Raw genomic sequence first — 26,646 nt, forward strand, 5'->3', positions numbered from 1 at the left:
TGTAAAGTGGTATCTCATTGTGGTTTTAACTTGATCTTTCTGATACCTAGCGATATTGAGCATCTTTTCATGTGTCTCTGGATCCTCTGTATGTCCTCCTTGAAGAAGTGTCTGTTCAAGTCCTTTGCCTACTTTTTAATTGGGTTGCATGTCTTCTTAGAGTGGAGTCGTGTAAATTCTTTGTATATTTAGGAGATTAAACCTTTGTCTGAGGTATCATTGGAAAATATATTTTCCCATACAGTTGGTTGTCTTTTAATTTTAATACTGTTTTCTTTAGCCATACAGAAGCTTTTTACTTTGATGAGATCCCATTTGTTTATTCTTCCCTTTATATCCCTTGCTCTAGGGGACATATCAGTAAAGAAGTTGCTGCGTGAAATATCTGAGATTTTCCTGCCAATGTTCTCCTCTAGGACTTTAATGGTGTCATGGCTTATATTTAAGTCTTTTGCCCACCTTGAATTTATTTTGGTGTATGGTGTAAGTTGGTGCTCAAGTTTCATTTTTTTGCATGTAGCTGTCCAGTTCTCCCAACACCATTTGTTGAAGAGGCTATCTTTACTCCATTTTATGTTACTGACCCCTTTGTCAAATATTAATTGCCCATAGAGACTTGGGTTTATTTCTGGGCACTCTGTTCTGTTCCATTGGTCCTTGTGCCTGTTTTTATGCCAGTACCAGGCTATTTTGATTACATTGGCCTTGTAGTACAGTTTGATATCAGGGATTGTGATCCCTCCTACTTTGTTCTTCTTTCTCAAAATTGCAGCTGGTATTCGGGGTCATTTATGGTTCCATATAAATTTTTGAAGTGTTTGTTCTATGTCTGTGAAATATGCCATTGGTACTTTAATAGGTATTGTATCGAATCTGTAAATTGCTTTGGGTAGTATGGACATTTTGATGATGTTAATTCTTCCAATCCATGAACAAGGTATATATTTCCGTCTTCCTTGATTTCTTTCATCAGTGTTGTGTAGTTTTCTGCATTTCCAGATATTTTATTTTTCTTTTTGCTGTATTGAATGGGATTTTTTTCATGATTTCTGCTTCTGCTGTTTCATTGTTAGTATATAAAAATGCCTTTGATTTCTGGATATTGACTGTGTATCCTGCTGTTTTGCCAAATTCATTTATTAGGTCTAGCAGTTTTGGGGTAGAGTCTATAGGATTTTCCATGTACACTATCATGTCATCTGCAATGAGTGACATTTTGTTTCCTCATTTCTGATTTGGATGCCTTTTATTTCCTTTTCTTGTCTGATTGTTGTGGCTAAAACTTCCAGTACTATATTGAATAGAAGTGGTGAAAGTGGACATCCTTGTCTTGTTCCTGATCTTAGTGGAAAAGATTTTAGTTTTTGCCCATTGAGTATGAAGTTGGCTGTAGGTCTCTCATATATGGCCTTTATTGTATTGAGGAGTGCTCCCTCTATTACTACTTTGATGGGTGTTTTTATCATAAATGGGTATTGTACCTTATCAAAAGCTTTTTCCGCATCTATTGATATGATCATGTGGTTTTTGTCTTTGCTTTTGTTTATGTGATGTATTACATTTACTGATTTGCGAATATTGAACCATCCTTGCACCCCTGAGATGAATCCCAATTGATCATGGTGCATGATCTTTTTAATGTATTGTTGAATGAGATTTGCCAATATTTTGTTGAGGATTTTCGCATCTATTTTTATCAGCGATATTGGCCTGAAGTTTTCTTTCTTTGTTGTGTCTTTATCTGGTTTTGGAATTAGGATGATGCTGGCTTCATAAAAAAGAGTTTGGGAGTCTTCCATGATTTTGAATTTTTTTGGAATAGTCTGTGAAGAATAGGCGTTAGCTCCTTCTTAAATGCTTTGTAGAATTCTCCTGTGAAACCATCTGGTCCAGGGCTTTTGTGTGTCAGGAGTTTTTTTTATTACTGCTTCAATTTCATCTGCTGTTATTGGTCTGTTCAGGCTTTCTGCTTCTTCTTCATTGAGTTTTAGAAGATTATATTTTTCTAGAAATGTGTCCATTTCCCCTAGGTTTTCAAATTTCTTGGCATACAGTTCTTCATAGTAATTTCTTACAATCCTTTGTATTTCTGTGGTGTCAGTTGTAATCTCTCCTCTTTCATTTCTGATTGTGTTTATTTGGGTCCTCTCTCTTCTTTTCTTGATGAGCCTACTTAAAGGCTTGTCAATCTTGTTTATCTTTTCAGAAAACCAGCTCCTGGATTCATTGATCCTTAGAATTATGCTTTTAGTCTCTATGTCATTAAGTTCTGCTCTAATCTTGGTTATTTCCTTCCTTCTACTTGCTCTGGGCTGTCTGTGTTGTTGTTCCTCGAGTTCTTGTAGGCATAGGGTTAGGTTGTTTGTTTGAAATGTTTCTATCTTTTTTTAGGTAGGCCTGTATCACTATCAGCTTCTTTCTCTGGACTGCCTTTGCTGTGTCCCATAAGTTTTGGGTTGTTGTGAGTTCATTTTCATTTGTTTCCAGAAACTTTGATTTCTTCCCTAATTTTATTCTTGACCCATTCGTTGTTTAATAGCATGCCATTCAACCTCCATGATTTTGAGTGTTTTTTGTTTTTTTCCTTTGGGGTTGGTTTCCAGTTTCAGTCCCTTGTGGTCAGAGAAAATGCTTGGTATGATTTCAATATTCTTGAATTTGTCGAGGCTTGTTTTGTGTCCTATCATGTGGTCTATCTTTGAGAATTTTCCATTTGCATTTGAAAAGAACGTGTATTTAGCTTCTTTGGGATGAAGGGCTCTATATATGATCTAAGTCCATTTGCCACAGTAGGTCCTAGGTCCATTTGATCTAGGGCATTGTTCAATGCCACAGTATCTTTGTTGATATTTTGTTCAGAAGGTTTGTCCATTTTTGACAGTAGGCTGTTAAAATCCCCAACTATAATTGTTTTGCTGATAATATCTTTCTTGAAGTCCTCTAAAATTTTCTTTATATATTTGGTGCTCCTATGTTGGGTACATATATATTTATGATGTTAATGTCTTCTTGGTGGATTCTCCCCTTGAGTATTATGAAGTGACCTTCTGGGTCTCTCTTTATGGCCCTTTTTTGAAGTCTATTTTGTCTGATATGAGTATTGCTACCTGGCTTTTTTTTTTCCCTGTCCGTTTGCTTGGAAAATTTGTTTTCAGCCCTTCACTTTTAGTCTGTGTAGGTCTTTTGTCCTGAGATGGGTTTCTTGTAGGCAGCATATGTATGGGTCATGTTTTCTTATCCATTCAGCTATTCTATGTCATTTGATTGGAGCATTTAATCCATTTACATTTAATGTTATTATTGATAGGTACTTATCCATTGCCATTTTTGTACCTGTATTCCTCTCTGTCTCTCTCTTTTCCTTCCTTAAAGCAGTCCTTTTAGAATCTTTTGCAGAGCTGGTTTGGTGGAGGTGTATTCTTTTATTAGACTTCTTTTGTTTTGGAAGCTCTTAATTTGGCCTTCTATCTTGATTGAGAGCCTTGCTGGGTAAAGTAGCCTTGGTTGCAGGCCTTTGGTTCTCATTAGTTGGAATATTTCTTGCCATTCTCTTCTGTCTTGGAGTGTTTGCATTGAGAAGTAAGTAGCTAACCTTATTGGGCCTCCCTTGTATGTTACTTCCTTTTTCTCCCTTGCTGCCTTAGATTCTCTGTTTGTCTTGGAATTTTGCCATTTTAATGATGATGTGTCTTGAAGTGGGCCTCTTTGGGTTCCTCTTGATTGGAACTCTGTGTTTCCTGGATTTGTGTGACTTTTTCTCTCATCAAATTAGAGAAGTTTTCTCTCATTACTTTTTCAAGTAAGTTTTCTATGTTTTGTTCTTCTTCTTCTCTTTCTGGTATCCCTATTATTTGGATATTATTACGTTTCATATTGTCTTGCATTTCTCTTAATCCCTTTTCATTCTTTCTGAGCCTCTTTTCATTTTCTTGCTCTTTCTGGGAGTTTTTTTCTATTTCGTCCTCCAACTCACTGATCCAATCTTCTGCTTCATTGATTCTGATTTTGATTCCTTCTACTCTGTTCTTCAGTTCAGAAATTGTATTCTTCATTTTCTCTCGGTCTTTATTGATTGTTCTTACTTCCTTTTTCATGTTGATATAGTTTGCAGTGAGTTCATTGTAGCTTTCCTGTAGTTTCTGGTAGCTCATTGTGAACTCTTTGAACTTCCTGATAAGCAGTGCTTTGAATTCAATATATGATAGTTGACTTGCCTCTATTTCATCTAACATTCTTTCTGTGGCTTCCTCCTTTCCTTTCATTTGGGGATTGTTTCTTTGTCTTCCCATTGTTTATGAGACTCTTCTTGTTAGCCTCAGCTCTTAAATTGATCTGTTCTGGCTCCCTGGGTTTATGGTGTGAACTTCTGTGGTGGAATACCTGTGAAATTAAGTGATGCAGTCTCTTTTGGTTATCCTGGTGTTCTTCGCTTCCACCTACTCCCTTTTTTTTTCTTTGTGATCAGTTGGAGGGGGAGGCAAAATGGTTTAATGACAGCAGGAGAGTTTTGTTGTTTTTTTTAATATTTACAGTCACAGCTGGTAGAGAAGAGATAGAATATATTTAGGGTAATATAGTGTTAACTGTAATCTTCAACCCAACTTGCCACTTTTAAGAGAGGTTGGACAAAAGATAAGTCTCCTGTTGGGGAGGGAAGTCTTGTGAGTTGGATCTAGAAAGCAGTGATGTTGCAGGCTGTCAGATTCTGAGGTAAGAAGAGAGTAAAGGATAGTAAATCGGTGTAGTGTGTAAGCAAATAGAGTTAATCACTCCAGTAATAGAATTCAGGAAACTATGAAGTGGACTAAGATCCAGAAGATGTGTTTTGAAGTATTTACAATTGTATGGAACAGCTATTATTTACACTAATATTAGAGCAACAATCATGTAACAGACAGTATGTGATCTGGATAAATAAATAGGGGGTATAGAACTTTCGGTAGTGTGCTAAATGAAAACAAGTGGCGTGAAGTATAGAAAATTAGCAATACACTGTGGAGGAGAGAACAGGGGAAACTTGTCAAATAATACAATATAACCAGCCAAGTCAAAGAAGCCTATACAGAAAGAGGAGGAATACAAAGATACTGTTAAAATATAAAAGAAGTGAGAATAATGAAAAAAATAATAATAATACAAATATGCAGTAACTTGTGGCTTCTCCGTTATAGCAAAGTGAAATTTGTCTCTCTGTCTCTACTGTTGGGATGCCCTCTCTTTGGGTCCAACTCTGGTCTTTTCACAGTTCCAAGTTGTTTGTGTCACTTGTGGGTAAAAGGAAAAAAAAGGCAGGAGAAGGGAGGAAAAAGTGATAGGTTTGGAAAGAAAGGAAGAAGGAATAAAACAGAGAAGAAGAAAAGAGAGGAAAAAAGTACCAAAAGATAAAACAATAACAAAATTAAAAAGATAAATAATAACTTTAAAAAATGAAAAAAAAAACGTCTCTTGTTGGTTTCAAACTGGCCAAACCAGTTTTTCTTGCTGCAGCAGGCTGAGGGGTGATTGGTGTGGTCTTTCTGCAACCGCTCTCCCAAGAGCCAACTGGGTGTCTCTCCCCAGTGCCCTACGAAGAGGATCTAGGTCTTCCTCATAGCACTCTTTTCCCAGGGGTCATCAACTGTGGCTGGCTTGTGGGGCATACATGCGCACACTCACGTGCCAGGCAGCCTGGGTCCCGTGGGTTTGGGCACAGACCTGTCCCAGTTCTGTGGGGGAACTCGAGGCCCTCCGCCCAACCTTGGGTTTGCTGCCACGCTGAGTGGGGAGCAGGCCAGCAGCTGTCACAGGAGAATCCTTCAGTTTACTTTCCAAAAACTTTCTACTTTAGAAAGCTTGCCTCTCGGCACAGCTTAATTCCCCAGCCAGACCGGTGACTATCAGAGTCTTAGCTCGACACTGCACCTGTCAGTTCTCTCATGCTAGTGACCACAGAGTCCGAGGTTGATCTCAGCCCTTTGTCCTTAGTACCCTCTCTGCAAACTCTAGCAAACAAGTCTCTCCCGGAGCCCAACCTTGCTTGGCTGGGGAGGGAGGGAGCTGATAACCCAGCTCTATCCCAAGGACCCTTTGGCAGTTCTGGGGCTCCCAAAGAGTCCACGGTAGATGCACCGGGAGTTGGGCAATGAGCGCTGGGCTCTGGCTGAGGTGCACCGGGTGCCATCACTGGGCACTGGGCTCCAGGCACTGTGCACTGGCTGAGGCCGCTTCTGCTCCTGTCTTTGAGACTCTACTATACTGCAGCCGTCTCCTTACTGTCTGGTTTTTCAGGGTCTGTTACGATTTCTGGTCTCTCATTTTCATATATGCTGGGGAACTGTTGGCTGTTTGCGCTGTTTCTTCATAGTTCGGCCAGGATTTTCTCCCATGTGTATGGGGAAATGGAATCCGCTCCATCCTACTCTGTCACCATCTTGGAAGCTCAAATTGGATGTTAGAGCTTTTAAAGTTGTCCTGGAGGTTCCAAAGCCTCTCATCATTTTTTTGAATTCTTGTTTCTTCATTCTGTTGTGGTTGAATTTTTTTTTCTTCCTCTTGTTCCAAATCATTGATTTGGGTCCAGGTTTCCTTCCTGTCACTGTTGGTTCCCTGTACATTTTCCTTTATTTCACCTTTTCATAGCCTTCACTTTTTCATCAATTATGCAACCACAAACAACCATTTCTGTGAGCTTCCTGATTACCAGTGTTTTGAACTCTGATCTGATAGGTTGACTGTCTCTTCATCACTTAGTTGTACTTTTTCTGGAGCTTTGATCTGTTCTTCCATTCATTCAGGTTGTATTTTTTTTTATCTCAGTGCTCCTGTTACATAGTAAGGGGTGTATCCTTAGATATTTGTTGCCGGGGGGGACAAACTACATCACTGCATGGGGTCTGTATGTTAGGGAGGTGTCCGAGATGGACCAGTGCTGCTTGCCTGTCTCTTCACTGCTTTCAGTCACTTCCTCTGCTACTCACAAGCAAATTGGGCCCTTCTGGTACTGATTCCTGTCTGGGTGGGTTTGTGTACATTCTAGGGCCCTGTGGGTCTCTCTAATGAACTCTCCTATAAGGCTGGGAGTTTCTCCTTGCCACCACAACCCCCACAGGTTTTTTCAGTAAGAGGTTTTGAGGCTTTCTTTCCCCACACTGGAACCCTGAGGTGTGTGGTCTAATTCTCTCCCCAGTTTTTCCTCCCAGTTTATTCACACTCAGATGTGGGATTACCCAGTCTGCTAGTAGCCATCTTGCCCTGTCCACCAGCCACTGCCTTGCCACATGTCCCCTCTGCCCCAGCTGCCCATCTCTGCCCCTCCTGCTGGTCTGGATGAATGTTTCTTTAACTCCTTGGTTGTCAGACTTCATTCAGTTGGATTTTCTGGCAGTTCTGGCTTTTTTTTGTTTGTTTGTTTTTAAGTTTGTTATTGTCCTCCTTTTAGTTGTGTGAGGAGGCACAGTGTATCTACCTACACCTCCATCTTGGCTGGAAGTCCTGATCATGTGATTTTTATCCTTTATTTTGTTAATGTAATGTATCATATTGATCTATTTGATTATATTAGACAATCTTGTGCCCCTGGAATGAACCCCCATTTGATGGTGATGTTTATCTTTTTAAGTCATTGTTGTGTTCAATTTGCTAGTATTTCATTTAGAATTTTTGTATCTATATTCATCAGACATATTGGTGTATAATTTGTGTATGTGTGTGTGTTGTCCTTGCCAGGCTTTTGTATCAAGATAATGTTGGTCCCTAAAATAAGTTAGGAAGTATCATCTCTTTTTCAGTTTTGTGGAAGAGTTTGGGAAGGATAGGCATTTGATCTTTGAATGTTTAATAAAATTCACTACTGAAGTCACCTGGTCCCTGACTATTACTTTTTGAGGGGGGTTGATGACTGTTTCAATTTCCTTATTGTTTATCCGTCTATTTATATTTTTTAGTTCTTCTTGATTTACTGAAGGAAGGTTATATATTTCTGAGAACTTGTCCATTTCTTCTAGGTTATCAAATTTGGTGACATGTAGACTTTCATAATATATTGTACAGTTCTTTGTATTTCTGTGGTATCTGTGGTAACTTCTCTTTCATTTCTGAATTTGTTTATTTGAATCTTTTCTCTTTCTTTACTCAGTGAGTCTAGCCAGATGTTTGTCAGTCTTTTCGAAGAATAAGCTCTTTGTTGCATTGTTTATGTTGTCTCTTAGTTTTCTATCTCATTTAATTCTGCTCTATTTTTTATTATTCCCTTTCTTCTACTTACTTTGGACTTTATTTGTTCTTCTTTTTCTTGTTCTTTAAGGTGAAATATTAGGTTGTTTATTTGAGATTTTTCTTCTTTCTTCTTTCTTGAGGTAGGCCTGTAATGCTATAAACTTTACTCTTATTTCTACTTTTTCTGCATTCCCAAAATTTTGATATATCATATTATCATTCTTGTTTGTCTCTGCATATCTTCTGATCTCTTCTTTTGTTTCTTCTTTGATACAGTCATTGTTTAGTATCAAGTTCCTCAATCACCACATATTGGTGTTTTTTTCAGCTTTCTTTTTTGCAATTGCTTTCCAATTTCAAAGCATTGTGGTTGATGAATACACTTGGTGTGATTACAATCTTCTTACATTTGTTGAGGCTAGTTTTGTGCCCCAACATATAGTGTATTCTTGAACATTTTATGTGCACTAGAGAAGAATATGCATATTCTGGTGTTCTGAGATGAAAAGGTCTGTAAATACTGATTACATTTATTTGGTCTGATGTGTCATTTAAGGCTGATATATCTTCATTGATTTTTCTGTTTGGGTGATCTATCCATTGCTACGTATGGGGTATTTAGGACCTTATAATTGTATTTTTATCAGTTTCTCCTTTTAGTTCTGTTAGTAGTTGCTTTATACATTTTGGTACTCCCAGGTTGGATGCATATATATTAATAAGTGTTTTATCATTATAAATATCCATATTTGCCTCTTGTTACTTTTTTAATCTTGAAATTTTGTCTGCTATATGAGGTCTGTCCAAAAGTATCCAGCCATGTAATATGAAAAATAGAGACATTTATTGGAGATACAAGATACAAGACACATTGTACACAGGACAATAATGCCTCAGTTCCCTTTAAAATAGACACCTTGGGACCTCACACAATTCTCCTAATCACCATCAGCTGCCTCGTCACATTTTCCTGAATTTCATCAATGGTCTGAAACCTCTTCCCTTTCAAAGGTGATTTTAGTTTTTGGAAAACCCAGAAGTCACAGGGTACCAGATCTGGGCTGTAGGGGGTCTGAGTTACCTGGGTGGTTTGATGTTTTACCAAAAACTCTACATGAGACATGATGCATGAGTGGGTACCTTGTCATGATGAAGCTGCCCATCACCAGCTGCCCACAGCTGCAGCTTTCTGAATCATCCAAATAGTTTCTGAGGAGGAATGTTAAAGCTTAATGAAAAATTTGATGTAGATTCGTTTCTCTACTCATTCAGTCATTTTGAATATGATGGCCACACCGTACTCATGCTAACTCAGTGGTGTCTACTGCCTCCACTGACCTACTACAATGAAGCGGTTATTGTTCACATATGCACATTGCAGTCCACTCTCCTTGGCTGCCAGGTTACATAAATGTCACACAAACTATTTTCATTATATTAACATGGTTGTACTTTTTCTGGACACATATGGTAAGTAGGGCTACACCCACTTTTCTCTGAATGCCATTTGCTTGGAATATTATTCTCCACCCCTTCACTTTGAGTATATGTTTGTTTTTACAGCTGAGATGTGTCTCCTGAAAGCGGCATATTGTTGGGTTTTGTTTTTTGATCCATCACTACTCTGTGCCTTTTAATTAGTTAGTTCAATCATTTACATTTCAAGTAATTAATTACACATGAGTTTCCTATAGCCATTTTATCTTTTCTGGTAGCTCTGTATCTCTATTGTTTCTTTTATTTTATGTTTCTCTGTGTTATTTTAATTTGATGATAGTCTATGACATTTTGGGGTTTTTTATGTTATGTGTCTCAGTTCTAGATTTTTTTGTGGTTACCATTGGGTTTATGCAGAAAAATGCTTCATATGTACAATAGTTCTTTTTCTTCTAATTGCATCTTATCTCCATCCACCTGTGCAAGTTCAGTCCTTTCCCCCTCTGCTTTTATGTTTCTCAAAACTGCAGTCTTGAATTCTATAATTTCAATCACAGTCTTCCTAGTCTTTAAGTTTCTTTTCTGTATATTTTTTATTTTCTTTCTAAATTCCCTTGGTCATGTCCTTGGCTATTAATGTGCTTTGTGGATTATTTTTCTGCCTGATCATTTGTGGGAATGAAATATTTTTTAATATTTTTAAAGTATTTGAGATTTTACTGTTTAGCAGAGTGATAACACAGTCTTTTGTTTTCCAGTAGGCAAGTTTTTATTTTTATATTTTACCCATACTACTGGGACTTCTAGTATCTCTGTGGGGCAGTGTCACCTTGGCCATGGAAAATACCCCATACTCCTTGAAGAGGTTGGTGTCCCCTTTGTAACCCAGTGGTCTTGGCTTCAGGTCACCTTTCGCATGGATTGGAAGTGGTGGGCTATGGTCTTCTGACCTGTTTGTTCCCAGCACTGCTTTTCTGTAGCCAGAAGCCACTGGCAGAGTCATTCTGAGTTAATTTAGCTGCCTCTACCAGGCTCTCCAAGAAGGGTGGAAAAGGTTTGGTGGGTGGAGAGGTAGGGAAAGCACATTTGTGTGTTTGTGGCTCTGTTCTCATCTATTGGTTTAGCCTCCATAAGTACAGTCCACTTTGGCTGGACAGGTTTTTTCTAGCCCTTTTGTGATCTGCCAAGTGAGGATTTTACTGTCAGGAAGATCACAAGGAAATAGGTTGTGATACTTTGTCATATGATGATAGGCTGTGGCTGTCCAGTTTTTCCAACACCATTAATTGAAGAGACTGTCCTTTTTCTATTGTATATTCTTGCCTCATTTGTTGTAAATTAATTGATCATATGTGCATGGGTTTATTTCTGTCTGGGATTTTTATTCTGTTTCATTCATCTATGTGTCTGTTTTTATGTCAGTACCATACTGTCTTGATTGCTACAGCTTTATTCATATACTTTGATATCAGGTAACATGATGCGTCAAGCTTTGTTCTTCTTAAGATTGCTTTCTCTATTTAAGGTCTCTATGATTCCATTCAAATTTTAGGATTCTTAGTTCTATATTTGTGAAAAAATGCTATTGGGATTTTGATAGGGATTACATTGAATTTGTAGATTGTTTTAGGTAATATGAATATTTTAACAATATTACTTCTAACCCATGAGCATGGAATATCTTTCCATTTATTTATGTCTTCTTCAATTTCTTTCAGCAGTGTGTTATAGTTTTCAGTGTACAAGTCTTTCACCTCCTTTGTTAAAATTATTTCTGGCAATTTTATTCTTTTGATGTAATTGTAATAGGATAGTTTTCTTAATTCTTTCTGATATATTTTTCCATGTTGATTTTGTACCCTGTAACTTTACTGAATTTGCTTATTAGTTTTAACAGGGTTTTTTTTTGGTGGTATCTTCAGGGTTTTATATATATATATATATATATATATATATATATATATATATATATATATATATATAATCATGTCATCAATTAGTTTCACTTCTTTCTTTCCCATTGGGATGCCTTTTATTTTTCTTGTTAGGACTTCCAGTTCTATATTGAATAGAAGTGGTAACAATGGGCACTTTTTCTTGTTTCTGATTTTAGAGGAAAAACTTGAGGTTTTTCACCACTAGGTATTGTATTTGCTGTGGGTTTGTTATAAATGGCCTTTTTTATGTTGAGGTTTGTTCCCACTATACCTACTTTGTTTGTTAAGAGTTTTTATTGTAAATGGTTGTTAAATTTTCCCAAGTGTATTTTTTGCATTTATTGAAATGATTGTGTGTGATTTTTACCCTTGATTTTGTTACTGTGATTTTGATCATACTGATTGATTTGCTGATGTTGAATGATTTTTGCATTCCTGGAATGAGTACAATTTGTTCATGGTGTATAATCTTTTTAATGTATTATTTAATTTGGTTCACTAATATTTGTCTAGGACTTTTGCATGTGCTCATCAGGGATGTTGGCCTGTAAGTTTCTTTATTTTTGTGGTGTCCTTCTCTGGTTTTGGTATAAAGATAATACTGGCCTTATAAAATGAGTTTGGAAGTATTTGCTCCTCTTCAGTATTTTTTTTCTTTTGAAGAGTTTGAGAAGGCTAAGTATTAAACCTTCTTTCATTTATGATTTTTTTATTTGAACTCTTTTTTTGCTCAAGAAGTTCAGCTAAACATTTGTCAATTTGGTTTATTTTTTCAAAGAAAGAGCTCTTAGTTTTATTGATCATTTCTATTGTCCTTTTAGTCTTTATTTCATTTATTTTCTTTCTGGTCTTTGTTATTTCTTTCTTGTGCTTGTTCTTTTTTCTAGTTTCTTGAGATGTAAAGTGAAATTGTTTATTTACTTGAGATTTTTCTTGTTTCTTGTGGTAAGCCTGTATTGCTATGAATTTTCCTCTTAGTACTGCTTTTGCTGCACCCCATAGATTTTGGTAAGTTGTACTTCCATTTTATTTGTCTTAAGGTATACTTTGACTTCTACTTTGATTTCTTAATTTATCTATTGGCTGCTCAGTAGCACATTGTTTAATCTCCACATCTGTGTGATTTTTTCCATTTTTCATCTTATAATTGATATCTAATTTTATACCATTGTAGTCAGAAAAAATGCTTGATATGATTTAATCTTATTTAATTATCGAGACATGTTTTGTGGCCTAACATGATCTATCCTGGAGAATGTTTCATGTATACTTGAGGAGAATGTGTATTCTGCTATTTTTTGTATGGAATGTTCTGTGTATCTTTTCAGTTTATATTATTTGATGTCATTTAAGGCTAATATTTCTTTACTGATTGTCTGTCCATTGATTTAAGTGGGGTATTAAAACCCCTACTACTATTGTGTCACTGTCACTTTCTCCTTTTAGGTCTGTTAATATTTACTTTATGTATTTAGGTGCACCTATTTGGGGTGAATTAATATTTACAAATGTTACATTCTCTTATGGACTGACCCTTTATCATTACATAAGGCCTTTCCTTTTATTTTATTAGTCTTTGTTTTAAAGCAAGAGTGTCCTACCTGCAACCCACAGGCTACATGTAGCCAAGGATGGCCATGAATGCATCCCTACACAAAATTGTAAATTTACTTACAACATTATGAGATTGTTTTTGTGATTACGGGTCACAATGTATTTAATGTGTGGCCCAATACAGCTCTTCTTCTTCTAGTGTGGCCCAGAGATGCCAAAAGGTTGGACACCCCTATAGTTTATTTTGTCTGATATAAGTATAGCTAACCCATCTTTCTTTTGGTTTACATTTGTGTGGAACATTTTTTCCCATCTCTTCACTTTCAATCTGTGTGTGTCTTTACATCTGAAGGTAATCTTAAAAATTTCCATTCAGCCATTCTTCAACTTTTGGTTGGAGAATTTAGTCAATTTATATTTTATGTAGTTACTGATGGATAATATGTACTTATTGCTATTAAAAATGGCATTAAAATGTTTTCTGTCTGTTTTGTACTTCCTGTTTCTTCTCTTGCTCTCTTCCCTTGTTCTTTGGTTACTTTCTTTATTGTTATGCTTAGATTTCTCTCTTATTTTCTTTTTTTGTCTTTTATAGTTAAAGTTATTTATTTGAAAAACTTTGGTACTTTAAAACTGACAGGGTCTTTTCCTTGTACTCTTTCATAGTATGCTATATATTTTTATGTTACTTTACATAAAATGCAAAATAATCTACTGTCAGAGGAAAATAAAAATGGGCCATGAATATATTGGAAATACACACAGTTGGAATTTTAGAAATAATACTTTTCTAGATTCCACAGCCCTTTTTTCCCCTTCTCAGAAGCATTTATTATCCAAAAGAAGTTACTGATACCACTTCAAGTTTAAAATCTTCACTCTAAAAATATGGAACGCTTCACGAATTTGTGTGTCATCCTTGTGCAGGGGCCATGCTAATCTTCTCTGTATCGTTCCAATTTTAGTATATGTGCTGCCGAAGCAAGCACTCTCTCTTATTTTCTTTTGTGTATCTACTATGGGTTTCATTTTGTAATTACCATGAGGCTCACATATAACAGCATATATATCCATTTTAAGTTGATAGCCACTTAAGTTGGAATGTATTTTAAAATTCCACATTTTTACTCCTCCACCCCATTTTATGTTTTTGATGTCACACTGTACATCTTTTTACTGTGTGTATCCTTTAAGTGATTATTTTAGTTATAGTTATTTTTACTACTTTTGTCTTTTAGCCTTTGTGATAGATTTATAAGTGATTAATCCATTATCTATATACATATATATGTGCACATATACATATATATTTACCATTACCAGTTAGATATTTATATATTTTTTGTTTTCTCATTACTAATTAATGCCCTTTCTTTATAGCTAAAAGAAGTTTCTTTAACATTTCTTGTAAGGTGGGTTTAGTTTTAATGCATTCCTTTAGATTTTGCTTTTTTGTAAGGTTTTAATTCAATTCTGAATAACTTTGCTGGGTAGAGTATTCTTGGTTGAATTTTTTTTTCTCTTTTAGCACTTTGAATATATCATGCCACTCCACTTCTATCTTGCCAAGTTTCTGCTGAAAAATCTCCTGATAGTCTTATGGGTGTTCCCTTGTATGTAATAAGTTTATTTTCTGATGCTGCTTTTAAGACTTCCTTTTTGTATTTGACTGTTGATATTTTAATTATAATGTGTCTTGGTGTGGATCTTTTTGGGTTCATCTTATTTGAAACTCTCAGGGCTTCCTAGATCTGGATGTCTGTCTCCTTCTTCAGGGAAAGTGTTCAGCCATTATTACTTTAAATGTTTTCTACAGCTTTCTCTTTATTCTTCTGGGACTCCTATAATTAAAATATATTCTTCTTGACGTTCCATAGATCTCAACCTATTTTTATGTAAAAAAATTATTTTCCTTTTTCACTGTACTATTTGAGTGAGTTACACTGCCCTTGTATTTTACATCAATGATCCTTCCTTCTGTCTCATCTACCCTGCTGTCGTGCCTTTCTAGTGTAGCTTTCAGTTCATTTCTTGTATTCTTCAACTCTATTACTTCTGTTCATTACTTTCTTATATTTTCTCTCTTTGTTGAAGATCTCACTGTGTTCATTCATTCTTATCCCAAGTTCAGTGATCATCTTTATGACCATTACTTTTAAATTTTATCAGATAAGTTACTTATCTCTGTTTCATTGGGTTTTTCCTGTGAGGTTTTATCTTTTTAAAAAAATTTGGAATACATTCCCCTGCTTCTTTATTTAGCATGACTCTGCATTTGTTTGTATGTATTAGCAGCTACCTCTCCCAGTCTTGAAGGAGTATCCTTGTGTAGGAGATGAATTTTATCTTTCAACCTAGTTCTAACTTTGGTTGTCTCTTAAAACTTTGTGACTGTTTAAGCAGACTGATTTATTCTCGATAAGTCCCAGTTGTTGAGAGTATACCAAGATTTGTCAGTATTCCAAGGGGAGATATCTTAGTCAGCACCTAGTTTCAAGCAGATTGAAAGCCAGACCTTTAGGCATCAGCTTATAAAGTATGCAAATATATATAGTCTTGTGGGACCACATGCATAAAAACTGCTGGTCTCCAGCCCAGACAATCTGGAGGTGTTGCTGGGGTGACAGTTTCAAAAACTGGGGCTTCAGACTAGTTGTAAGCTCCTTTTGTGGCTTACCCAAAGGAGCTATACTGAGCTCCTCTGGGTAGCAGAAGCTATAGTGACCCAGGGAGTTAAAGATGGCACCCACCAGCCTATGTTCCCTGAGAGCACATCCATAGCTTCTAAATGCATAGCAAACATGAAATTTGCCCCTCAGGCTGGAGCTTCAGGACAAAGAAATAGTTTTAGTCTGCTGTCTGTGTAGTGTCCTGGAGAAGGGGTGCTAGCCTGCTAAGAACTGTCTTTCTGATTATTATAGTGCTATGGGACTCAGGAAAACAAGGCCCCTGGCCACAAGAGGCAGGCAATCAAGGAGCATTCCTTTTGTTGAGCCTTAACCCCACAGAGCTGGCAGGCACAGGTTTGTTTGGATCATCACCAAATCTGAGCTTTCCGTTAACTTGGCTAACACCATTCATTCTTCTCTGGTGATTCCCTGAGGCCCTGCCCCTCCCAGCTTTCAGGCTTGCGTGAACCTCTTTCCGCAGCCTTCCTATACATCCTGTCTTGGCTCACATTACAGACTTTCCTAAAATCTCTCAAAGGTTCCCAAACCTCAAACAGCAACATCTAGTCTCTGTACCTCTTGTTAAGCAGCCCCAAGCCTGGCACTAATAGCAGCAAGCCTCAGTTCACAGATTGACCTCTCCTAGGTACCTCCAAGCCCAGAATAAGTGGCAACATTCTACAAATCACTTTGGAGCTCCTACTGGGTGACCCCAGCTGGGCACAGGCAGCTGCTGACCTTGGCCTGCACCAGACATTCTTCCAAGAAGGACCCAAACCAACACACCTGGAGGCTGGCTTTAGATCATACCAGAGTACGACCCAACCAGGTCTACACACAGCACATCCAAAGGGTGGATTCAGCAGGCATCAGAGCCCCTCTAAAGAGAATCCTACTTCATGGTGTCAGCCTTTGCGCAATAGCTTGTCTACTATAGTCACAATCACTCCTCATAGCCAGTCAGCCTGAGGGAAATTCCCTCCCACTGATATGGCAACAGCAATTCAGGCTCAACTATAACAGGAAGGCACACACAACCCACACAGGAGCCACCTGGAGCACCCAGCTCAGGTGACCAGGCAGACTGCACTACTTGGTGCCACAGTAACCAGATGATGTGGAAAAGAACCATATGTAAATCTTAGAAATTAAGAATACAATAGTACATTTGAAAAATTCAATAAGTGGATATAAAAGAAGACTTGGCATAACTAAAAACAGAACTATTGGACTGTAGAGAGATTGGGGGAAATATTGAGAATCATGCATAGAATATCAAAAGACTGGGAAATATGAAAAATAATGTAAATGATTGAGAAATAAATTATGAATTTTATGAAATGGTGTTCTCAAAATCTATGGACAGATTCATGAACTTTTATTAATGTGGTGAATTATATTTTGTCTTGTTATTTAAGTATAATCTGATAGCTATTTTTATGTAGGAAGGGGCACTGCCCAGTAAGGGATATGAGTGGGGCTTCTGTGGAGCTGGTAATGTTCTGTTTCTTGACCTGTGTGATAGTTATATAGCTGTTTGTTTTGTGATAAATTATACACTGTAACGTCTTTTTTTATACATCTGTGTATGTTATGTCTCACAAATTTTTATCAAAAAGTTTTTTAAAAGAAGGAAACGTTCAGGTCTAGGCATCTATATCATAGCAGGTGCCAAAAGAGGTCTGCTTCCTATTCTGCCCATCACCAAAAGGTATAGTTTATCACCAGTAGGGCGGGGGCATAGAGGGTACCAAGTCATGATCCAATCACCTCCAGTGAATTTGTGTTGTCATGGGAGATATACTGTTGAGAAGGATTGTAAAGCTCTTTTTGGGACCACAAAAAGAGAGACAATGATTAATAACAACATCTGCCATGGCACAGGGTCAGGAAGTAGTGTATTATATTTGCCATTTTGCCATGACGTTGGCTAAGAGTAGAAGATTTAAAGTAAGGTTGGCTTCACTTTTAACTCCAGCTCTAGCATTTACAAGGTGTAATCTTGGACAAGTTATCTGTTTTAGTCCATTTATCTTTAACAAGATAGTCAAATAATGAAAGGAAATGATATATGTAAAGCATATCCTGAATCCTCCAGAGAGGAAGCCAATATTATCATCATTGTTGTTTGTTTGGATCATCTTATCTCCATTTTGCCATATTTAATTTTTTCTAATGTCAGGAGTTCTTTTATTTTATTTTTTATTTTTTTAAAGGTACTCTAGGATCTTTTTTTAAAATATTTTATTTATTTATTTTTTTGAGAGAGGGGGAGGGAAGAAGAAAGAGTGGGAGAGAAATATCAATGTATGGTTGCCTCTCATGCATTCCCTGCTGGGAACTGGCCTGCAACCCAGGCACATGCCCTGACTGGGAATCGAACCGCGAAACTCTGGTTCGCAGGCCCGCGCTCAATCCACTGAGCTATGCCAGCCAGGGCCAGGAGTTCTTTTATTTTTTTCTTATCCCAAAAATTACAAAAAATTAATTCAATATGAAGGTTGACATTTTAATTGCTCTCATAGTTTTAAATTTATTAGGCAACAGAATATCTACCATGTCTTTCCTAGGAAAACAACCTCCTTTAATGTTCATCAAACCACTTGTGGGATGCAGAAATTTATTAACATGGAAATGTTCAATTAAAAATAAATAAAAACCTCTAATGAATAAGAACATTTTAATAAGAACATGAAAAAAAAAAAACAACTTGAGACTGCAGGAAAGCATTCCAGGAAAGGGTTCTTCTCCCCTTAATAGGGAAGACTGTTTCTGTAGGAAAATGCTTCAGGCACCCTTGACCCTCAATGTGACAAACTTACTCTTTAACCCAGAGAGAACCGCCTTCTTTCTATTTCTAGATCTATTTTCTTTTGAAAGTTATTAAGCCTATGAAACTATTTTCTGTTGCTCCATTAGCCAAATGAAGGCACAAAACATGATCTGTGAGGTTCTTCTTATCTCCAATTTCTAGCCAGTCCGAAATGGTTCATACAGATCAGAAGTAAGCATAAGTCAATAGTCACAATGTAATGATGGGGATGATGGTGATGGATGACAACAATGATGATGATAGTGGTCACAACCACACATGCTGAAAAGAAAATTCATTTGTAGATTCTAGTCATGTATGGCTTTGGAATATGAGGACCCGGAGTTGACTAGTGAGTTAGAGCCAAAAGACATTTACTGAGCACCCCCCTTATCTTCAAGAAATCTAAACCTGAAATTGGTACTACCCAATAGAAATATCTAGTAGCTTGTGGAATTGCTCTGTTTTGAACTACTCAAAACAGAAGTCAAAAAAATTTTATTGCAAATTTGGACTCACTTGTAATGGTGACTATTGAAAGTTCAGGAGGGAGTCAAGTGAATGAAATTCCTGAGAAAGGGAGAGTTGAGAGAGAGACACAAAGGGTAAAAGATTAACCAAATAAAAGGGCAGAAAGGAGCTCCCCCCCATCTCTGATATAACTCCACTGGAATTTTTGTCTTACTCTCCCAGGTTAAGAGTTTCTCCCTCCTTTCTGCTTTCACAGTCTTTGGACAAATTCTTAGGAACATTATCACTTTCTTCTGCAATCAGCTGTTCTCATGTCTGCCTCTCCATGTAGCTGAAAGCTCCTTATGGGCAGGGACTTCATCTTTTTTGTCTTTGTAATACTCCTCAGACTAAAAGAGGTCCAGAAGGGAGGGTGGGAAGGAAGGAGGCAAAGAACTAATTATAGAATTGGAAAAACTAAAACTGCATGCTGTCATGGATACAAGGAGAAAAGAGAATTTTGTAATGGCAACTGCAAAGGCATGGCTTTGCCAGTTGGAGGCAGTAAGTAACATTTAAGGATGCTAGCTTGGTAAGAGTGGTAATGATACAGGCTACAGGCCCACTGTCAGGAGGGAAAATTGTTGTCAAGCTGCACCTACTTCGCTGAAACCTCACAGCGGTGGGTCGCAATTGTCAGAGTCCCTTCCATCACTCTGTTGGAGCTTAAATTTATTGTAGCTAGAAGGAGAGACACTAGCATCCATCACTTCTGCTCCCCAGTGGTGCAGTGGAGGCATATGTCCCTCTCTTGCCCTCTGCAGTGATCATGTGTTTAGAAAAAAATAGAAGTTGACCCTAAAGTAAAGCTTTTAGAACATGACCCTGTAGGACCCTTATACCAGTTAGAGTATAGCATTTTCTATATCCAACATTGGCTTCAAATGTTTTACCAATTATACAAATTACCTGACAAAAGTACTATGTCAAGAATCACCTGCTCCAGTGTAAACCCAGTGAATGCTTAAGAGCACTGCAGACCTCAGGCCACATGAGACTATGGCCTCCCAGCATGACTGGAGAACTCTATGGCCTTGAACCCAAAGTTCAGTCTGTGGAATGGCAACTTCAGTGTCACCTTGGGTCTGGTCAGAAATGCAGAACTTGGGCCCCACCCCAGAGGGACAAAATCTAAGCCTGCATTTTAACAAAATCCTGAATGTGGTTAATCCCATATGCATGTTGACTACTTTAGGGTTCCACAGGTGGCCTCACCACACTTACAATAATGGCATTTACTATGGGCCAACCATTGTTCTGAGCACTTGACATGAATTAACTTGTTTAATCCCCTCAGCAACTTTGTATGAAAGGTACTGTCATCGTCCTCATTTTAAGATGATGTCAAATAGCTTGTCCAAGTTCACCCAGCTGAGAAGTAGTAGAGGCAGGATTCAACCCAGTCATTTGGCTCCGGGGGTCCCTGTGCTTTAACTGCGCTGCCCCTGCACTGCACTTGCACTGCCCCTTTTCTCCCACCACCCCTGCCAACTCACAGGATACTTCTTAGGTGCTCTGAATGTTCCCAATTGAGGGATGCATAGCTGTCTGTGGCACTGGAGAAAGGCAACCTTAACCCCTAAAGGAAGAAGTTAAGAAACCAGTACATCTGGGTCTACTGGTTTCTCTACAATAGAAAGGGGGCACTCCTCCGATGGCATTTCCATCAGGGCAGACTTAGAGAGAGAAGGGACCTGGAGAAAGGAAACTTCATTGTAGATTCCCTCCATGGGAAAGGTTGGTGTTTCTTCTACACTTTCTCAAAGTCAGTGGCTCAGGTTCAAGGTGAGTGAGGTCCAGGGGGCTGAATGGACATGGTAAAAGCTATGTTCTTTACTTGAGCATCTGTTTTAATGGAAATTCACAAACAGCATCCAAGTCCAGGGAGAGGCTGGTGAGGAAGCTTAGAGTTGGCTCACCCTGTAGTGATTTTATCATTTCATTCAGATTTGGTTAATATGGAAGGCATTTGATTTGGTGGGTCAGCCTCTCAGTTAATCCTCATTCAGATAATCAGACTTTTGGATTATTAGTATGTTTTTCTGGCTGCCATTCTGGAAGGAGAGGACAGCCAGCTGAAATCAGGAAGTTGTCTAAACTCCTGGGCATGTCCTAGGGAGGGCAGTCCTGAATCCTCCCCAGTCCTGGACATGGATATGCGTCTTCTTAACAATAGCCCCAACACACTGCAGAGTTCTGAGTCAGCAGTGAAACTGCCGGTAACTTCATTGGGAAAAACTGACTGCTTCCGGAATGGTGCTGTCCCATTTTATCACAGTTTTCCCCCAGGCTTGAGGCTAGTAGGACATCTCTTTCCGTGCAGGCTTTCTATGTGGCAGCATTGCAGGTGGTGCCATGGCTCTCCAGTTGGCTTGAGTCAGCCAGGAACGTAGTGATAAAGGCAACCCCTAAAGCCAGCAGTAGCAGAGACCTCTTGGCCTAGCTCTGCCTCTCTCTGCTCCCTCTGCTGCACAGGATGGGGATTATTTCCTCCATTTCACAAATGAGGCAGTTGTTAGGAGAACACTTCTCATGTAATTTCTGAATTCTTTCCTCTGAAAGTGAAAGTGATTTCTGCTTCCTCAGACTTTGTACAGAAGCAGTAAACTGGTTTCCCAATCTCCTTTCACTTGTTTTTTAAAAAGGCAGAGCAAAGGCAAGGGAAAAGCATGAGGCTAACAGGTAGGATTCATGGGTCTCCCATGAGTCTCCAAAATCATCCTGGCAACTGTCCTCACCTGGAACTCTCAGCCACCTCCACCTAGACCCATCTTCCTGCCCACTCATGTGGCCAGGTCCTCTTCATCTTCATTGTTTGTCCTTCACCTTCCTTCCTGAGGAAGGAAGCTCTAGTTCCTTCCTGAGGAAGAATTCCTCTACCCTCAGTGCTAAAAGAGGACCCTTATGATACCCTTCTATTCCATTAAAGATCTTAGCAGAGCTTGTAATCATGTATCAATTGTGTGATTATTTGATTAATGTTTGACTTCCATTAAGCACTCTGTGAGGTCAAGGCCTGAGGGCCTATTTGTTCCCCACAGTATTTCCTATCTTGTCACTGCAAGAGGCCCATACACTATAGCTCAATTAACACCCTTTGAAGGAGTGAAAATTAAGTCATCAAGTTGGGTGATTCCAAAATCCTCTCCCTGTTCTGATAAACTTTGACTCCATCTATACATAGCTTGTATCCAGCACCACCACTACACTAAGCCCAAACTTCTCTTCTCCTAGTTCAGTCATTTTCAGCATTGTTTCCTTATGGATTCTGTGATCAGACCTCCTTGATGATTTTTATTGCTTTCCTAATCCTTCTTTGGAACCTTGGAGTCTGAATAGCTGGGAATATGAAATGTACATTCCTAGCCACCAATAAAAAAAGCTGTAAGTCACCGTAGAATCTGAACAGTGAAATCAAACTAACATTAGCAAAGATCTCCAATTTGGAGCTCTTCAAGTACTTCTCCCTCTCCCTCTCCCATTCCATAGCAGAATGACTTAAAATTTGAACTAAAAGAGGGGACTATGGGAGTAGAGTTTACATGAAAAACACAGAGCTTTTGAGCAGACCACACTTCTGGACACTACCTCTCAGCCCTAGTAAGTTCTCATTCTTTTTTCTCAGGCTCTTACTCATAATTTTCAAATTCCTTTCTGATATTACTGCTGGGGTCCAGAGCAGAATAGTTCATTGCCAAAATCAAGGTTTGGTGAGATGCTCTTTAACAAAACAAAAGAACATAATGTTTCCTCAGCTGTGCATCCATCATGGGGGACTGTCTGTAACAAGTGCGAAAGCACCAGCTCTAGTCCACCTGGTCTTATCCAGGGTAATCTCAACACTATCTTAAAGGCAGGTACCAAACTTTGCTTCCCATAATTGGTGGTTTCTCTTGATATTTTAAGGAAAAACAGAATGATATTAGCAGATCCTAGAAGTTTTTCCTAGCCCGGAATTTTCAAGTTGGACCCCCGAGGGAATGCATTTGTCCTGAGGGCCTTATAAATATAAGAGGGAGGAAAGGCAAAGTTACATATGTTCTCTAAGCTCCAGCTCTGCCCTTTCTCTAATTCCAGCATTTAATGGTGCCACTTCTCAACCATCTCACTGGAAGGTCTGGCAACTAGGCATTAGGTAGTTTTTCCATCCACCAAGAGGAGAAGGTCATCTGACATGAACTTCAAATTAGTAGAGACTGGATTTCTAGATTATGTGTTAATCTCTGTGGAACTGAATGTTTCAAATTTTCCAGTGTAGTTTTCATATCAGATATTCTATCCATAAGTATTTGTGTATTTCTCAGATCTTGTATCCTGATTTCTGGCAAGGAAAATAGAATCATCATATATGTAAGCCTCATGATCTTGTGTTCACAGGGCATTTTATAACAGCTGTTTCACCAGGTTTATCAATGGCTCATTTACTTCCACCATTGTGATCAGCCAGCCCTGAAGAAGGGCCTAGCAATTGCTTATCAACCATAAGCATGACCTGTCTGAGGAGAAAACTTGGGTGGAGAAATGTCACTGTTTTCCAAATTAGAACTTGAGCTAGAACAACTGTGTGTGGGACAGCTGTGAGCCAGTTTCAGGAAGAAACTATCAAGCATCCAGGCCTTGGGACCCAATTCTTATAATAGACTGGAGAGAAGAAATTCTGGCCCCATGCCTTCACATACCAGCCTGGTTACTGCTATCCCAGGTTGGCTGTGAGTAAAGCAGGCAGAAACGTGAGGCCTTTCCTGGGACTAGCCTTGGAAACATCTAGGCTCTTCTGGAAACAGGGAGTAGGCTCATGTACCTTCCTGACAGATGTTGTAAGCCTGTGTGACTGCTTCATAGACATAGATCATGGAGGCTGAGAATCAGTGTTTAGGCCATGGGGAAGCTCACAGGCTCTGGAACCAGGCCATCTGGCACTAAATTCCATGCCACCAGTCACCAGCTGTGCAGCTATGTACAGGCCATTGAACCTCCCTACAACTCACTTTTTTTCAATTGTAAAATATGAATAATTCTACCTTCTCCATAGGGTTGTTGCCAGGAGGAAATAGAATAATCTAGGTAGAGTTTTGAGAGCTGCACATGATCCATGGTAAGTCTTCAGAACATGTCTGTGAGGGTACAGGGGCTTTGGTGTGCAAGGGAAATCCTTTACCCAGGCTGAATCCCTACCAATGCATCTCCCCCAATAGCTTATTTAGTCAGTAGTTGACTACTTATGAGAAGGGGGAGGCTACTACCTCTTAAAGCGGCCCACACCACCTTCGCGTAAGTCTGTTTCTTGGAGAGTTTTTGTTTGTGTTGATCCCAAATCCATTCTGAACACTTCCTAGTTGGTCCTAGTTCCATCCCTATGGTCATGCAGAATTCATCAAACTCCTTTACCTCAAAACCACAGTTTAAATCATGTAAAAATCATTGATATCACTCTCCTTGCCCGTACTTTTTTCCATTTCATGAGCCTTGTCTTTTCTTGACAATATACCCTCAGTTCCTTCTAAAGAGCATTAAATGACATGGTTTCAAATTCCTTCATCATTGAAGTTTCTGTCTTCTGACCTGTGATTTAGCTCTGTGTGCATTGAGTCTCTACTATGCACTGATGCAGAGATGAGGTGAGGCTCCAGGGGCTCTTAGTTAGTCAGTGAATGGCATTCTAGCCATGGGGAACAGCATTTGCTGAGATAAGGGAGGCACGAACTGCACTCACAGTTCAGACAGTTTGGTATATTACTGGAATATGGTATTAACTGGAATCAGATGTGGTCAAATCATGGCAGGAGGCAGGTGCATTTTACCTGTAGATGATGGGAGTCATTGGAGGACTTCAGTAGGGGAGAAACATGCTCCAATTTGTGCTTTAGTAGAGCATTCTAATTGTGGAATGAAGATTGGGCAAAACTGAACATGGGGAGACCAGTTAACCAAATGATGAACACCAAAGGGATGGAAAGGAGGAAAATGAGTCATGGGCCAAAATGTCCAAAAAATATAGCAAAGGCTAACACTGATTATGCATGGGAGGTAGGATAATGAGTAATTTCCTTCTCTTTTTGTTCCCCATTGTTCTCCAATTTCTCTATAATATTTTCCTTTTTTCTATATGTAGTATGTTATTTATATAGTAGAAATAATTTAACTTGTTTATAACACTTCAGAATCAAACTGACAGGCCTTGGTCATTGATGGAGAGAGGAGTCTGGAAGATCCATCTCCTGGCCTGGGTGCCCAGGTGGGTGGGGTAGACCCCAACTGCGACAAAAGACAGGGGACCAGCACTCTAGGAATTCTGTAGCATCCCTGTGACAGAAAGGGAGCCCCCGGTGTGCTATGACTTCCTTTTGGCTTTGCTATCCTGCACAGGAGTCTCTGCCTGAGTCTGCAAACCCCAGGAACTTCCTGGCCACTCACATTCCTGCCTGTCCAGCAGGCTCATTGCAGCAAAGCCCACCAGAGCTCCACAACAGCAGCAACGTTTCCTTAGATTGGGTGTCATTCCTTCAGCTAACACTGAGTGCCTGCCTTGTGCTCAGCCACAAGCTAAGCCTTAGCCTTGGTGCAAAGAATGGACAGTTACCATCTACGCAAAACTCACCCCCATGTGAGAGACAGATGTAAATGTAAAAAAAAAAAACCACTTAATGAACACTCACCTCCAGACTGAGACTAATGTTCCAAAGGAAAGGAAATGGTTCCAAGAAGACATGTAAGAAAGGAAACTTCTCTGGTCTATGAGTTTGGGGAAGGATCCCAGGGAAGAGAGATGCTTAGGGCGAGAGTCAAAGGGTGAGGGGGAGGGAATGGTGGAAAAGCGTTCCAGCTGAGGGAACAACAGCATTGTGACAGCTGGGTAGAGGGAGAAGTATATCATATTTGAGTCTAAAAGAAGAGCTGTTTAACTAGGAGTCCAAAGAGTGAGGGCCAGGGAAAAGGAAGTGGGTGAAGAGGTGGGTGGGCTGGACCCTCTGGGTCCTTATAGGGCATGAGAAGGGTTCAGTCTTTATTCTAAGAGCAGACCCTGTGGCCGTGGCACAACGGAGAGTTTCCCATTCTGTCTCCCACCATTTTCTTGCCATCGGAGGCCCTGGCACTGAAGGCCTGATGGCAAAGACCCCTCATGGCCCGAGTAGCCCAGATGGGGTTCCATCCCCTTTCTGTGTATAACCCTTAGTGTGCTCTCCCTGCAGCAGACACTTCTCAAAGTTGCTTTGTGGTTCAGTTTTCAACTTTCATGTGGCTTCGCATCCTTTACCACTATTGTGTGTACAGCTTGCTAATTAATGGAATCATTTGGATCTGAAAACATCTTGTTCTAATTGGAGGCTGCAAAGCACTCCTTAATTCCACAGGTAAAATTATTCCATCTTTTCTCATTTATTTATTTATTTCTCTTCCAACTTGGCTATAGTTAGGAAGAATTCTTCTAATTAGCCTTGTGAAGACTACTCCACCAGATTAAAAATGCCAATAACTGCCCTGCCATATGGGGAGTGGTGACCCAGCCTTTGTTTATCCAGAGAGGAGGGCAGTG

General features: G+C 39.0%; 1 protein-coding gene and 1 non-coding gene across 18 annotated transcripts in view; one reads left to right on the forward strand and one right to left on the reverse strand.

Moving 5' to 3' along the window:
- CACNA1C (calcium voltage-gated channel subunit alpha1 C) overlaps positions 1 to 26,646 on the forward strand; it is a 657,076-nt gene that overhangs the window by 412,733 nt on the left and 217,697 nt on the right. The window lies entirely within an intron of this gene.
- On the reverse strand, positions 14,004 to 14,110 carry LOC119051692 (U6 spliceosomal RNA). The gene has a single exon (XR_005082972.2). It is a non-coding gene; the product is annotated as a U6 spliceosomal RNA (small nuclear RNA).

This window comes from Artibeus jamaicensis, unplaced genomic scaffold, assembly GCF_021234435.1.
Source record: "Artibeus jamaicensis isolate MK-2021 breed Jamaican fruit bat unplaced genomic scaffold, CSHL_Jam_final contig_1028, whole genome shotgun sequence".
Lineage (NCBI taxonomy): Eukaryota > Metazoa > Chordata > Mammalia > Chiroptera > Phyllostomidae > Artibeus > Artibeus jamaicensis.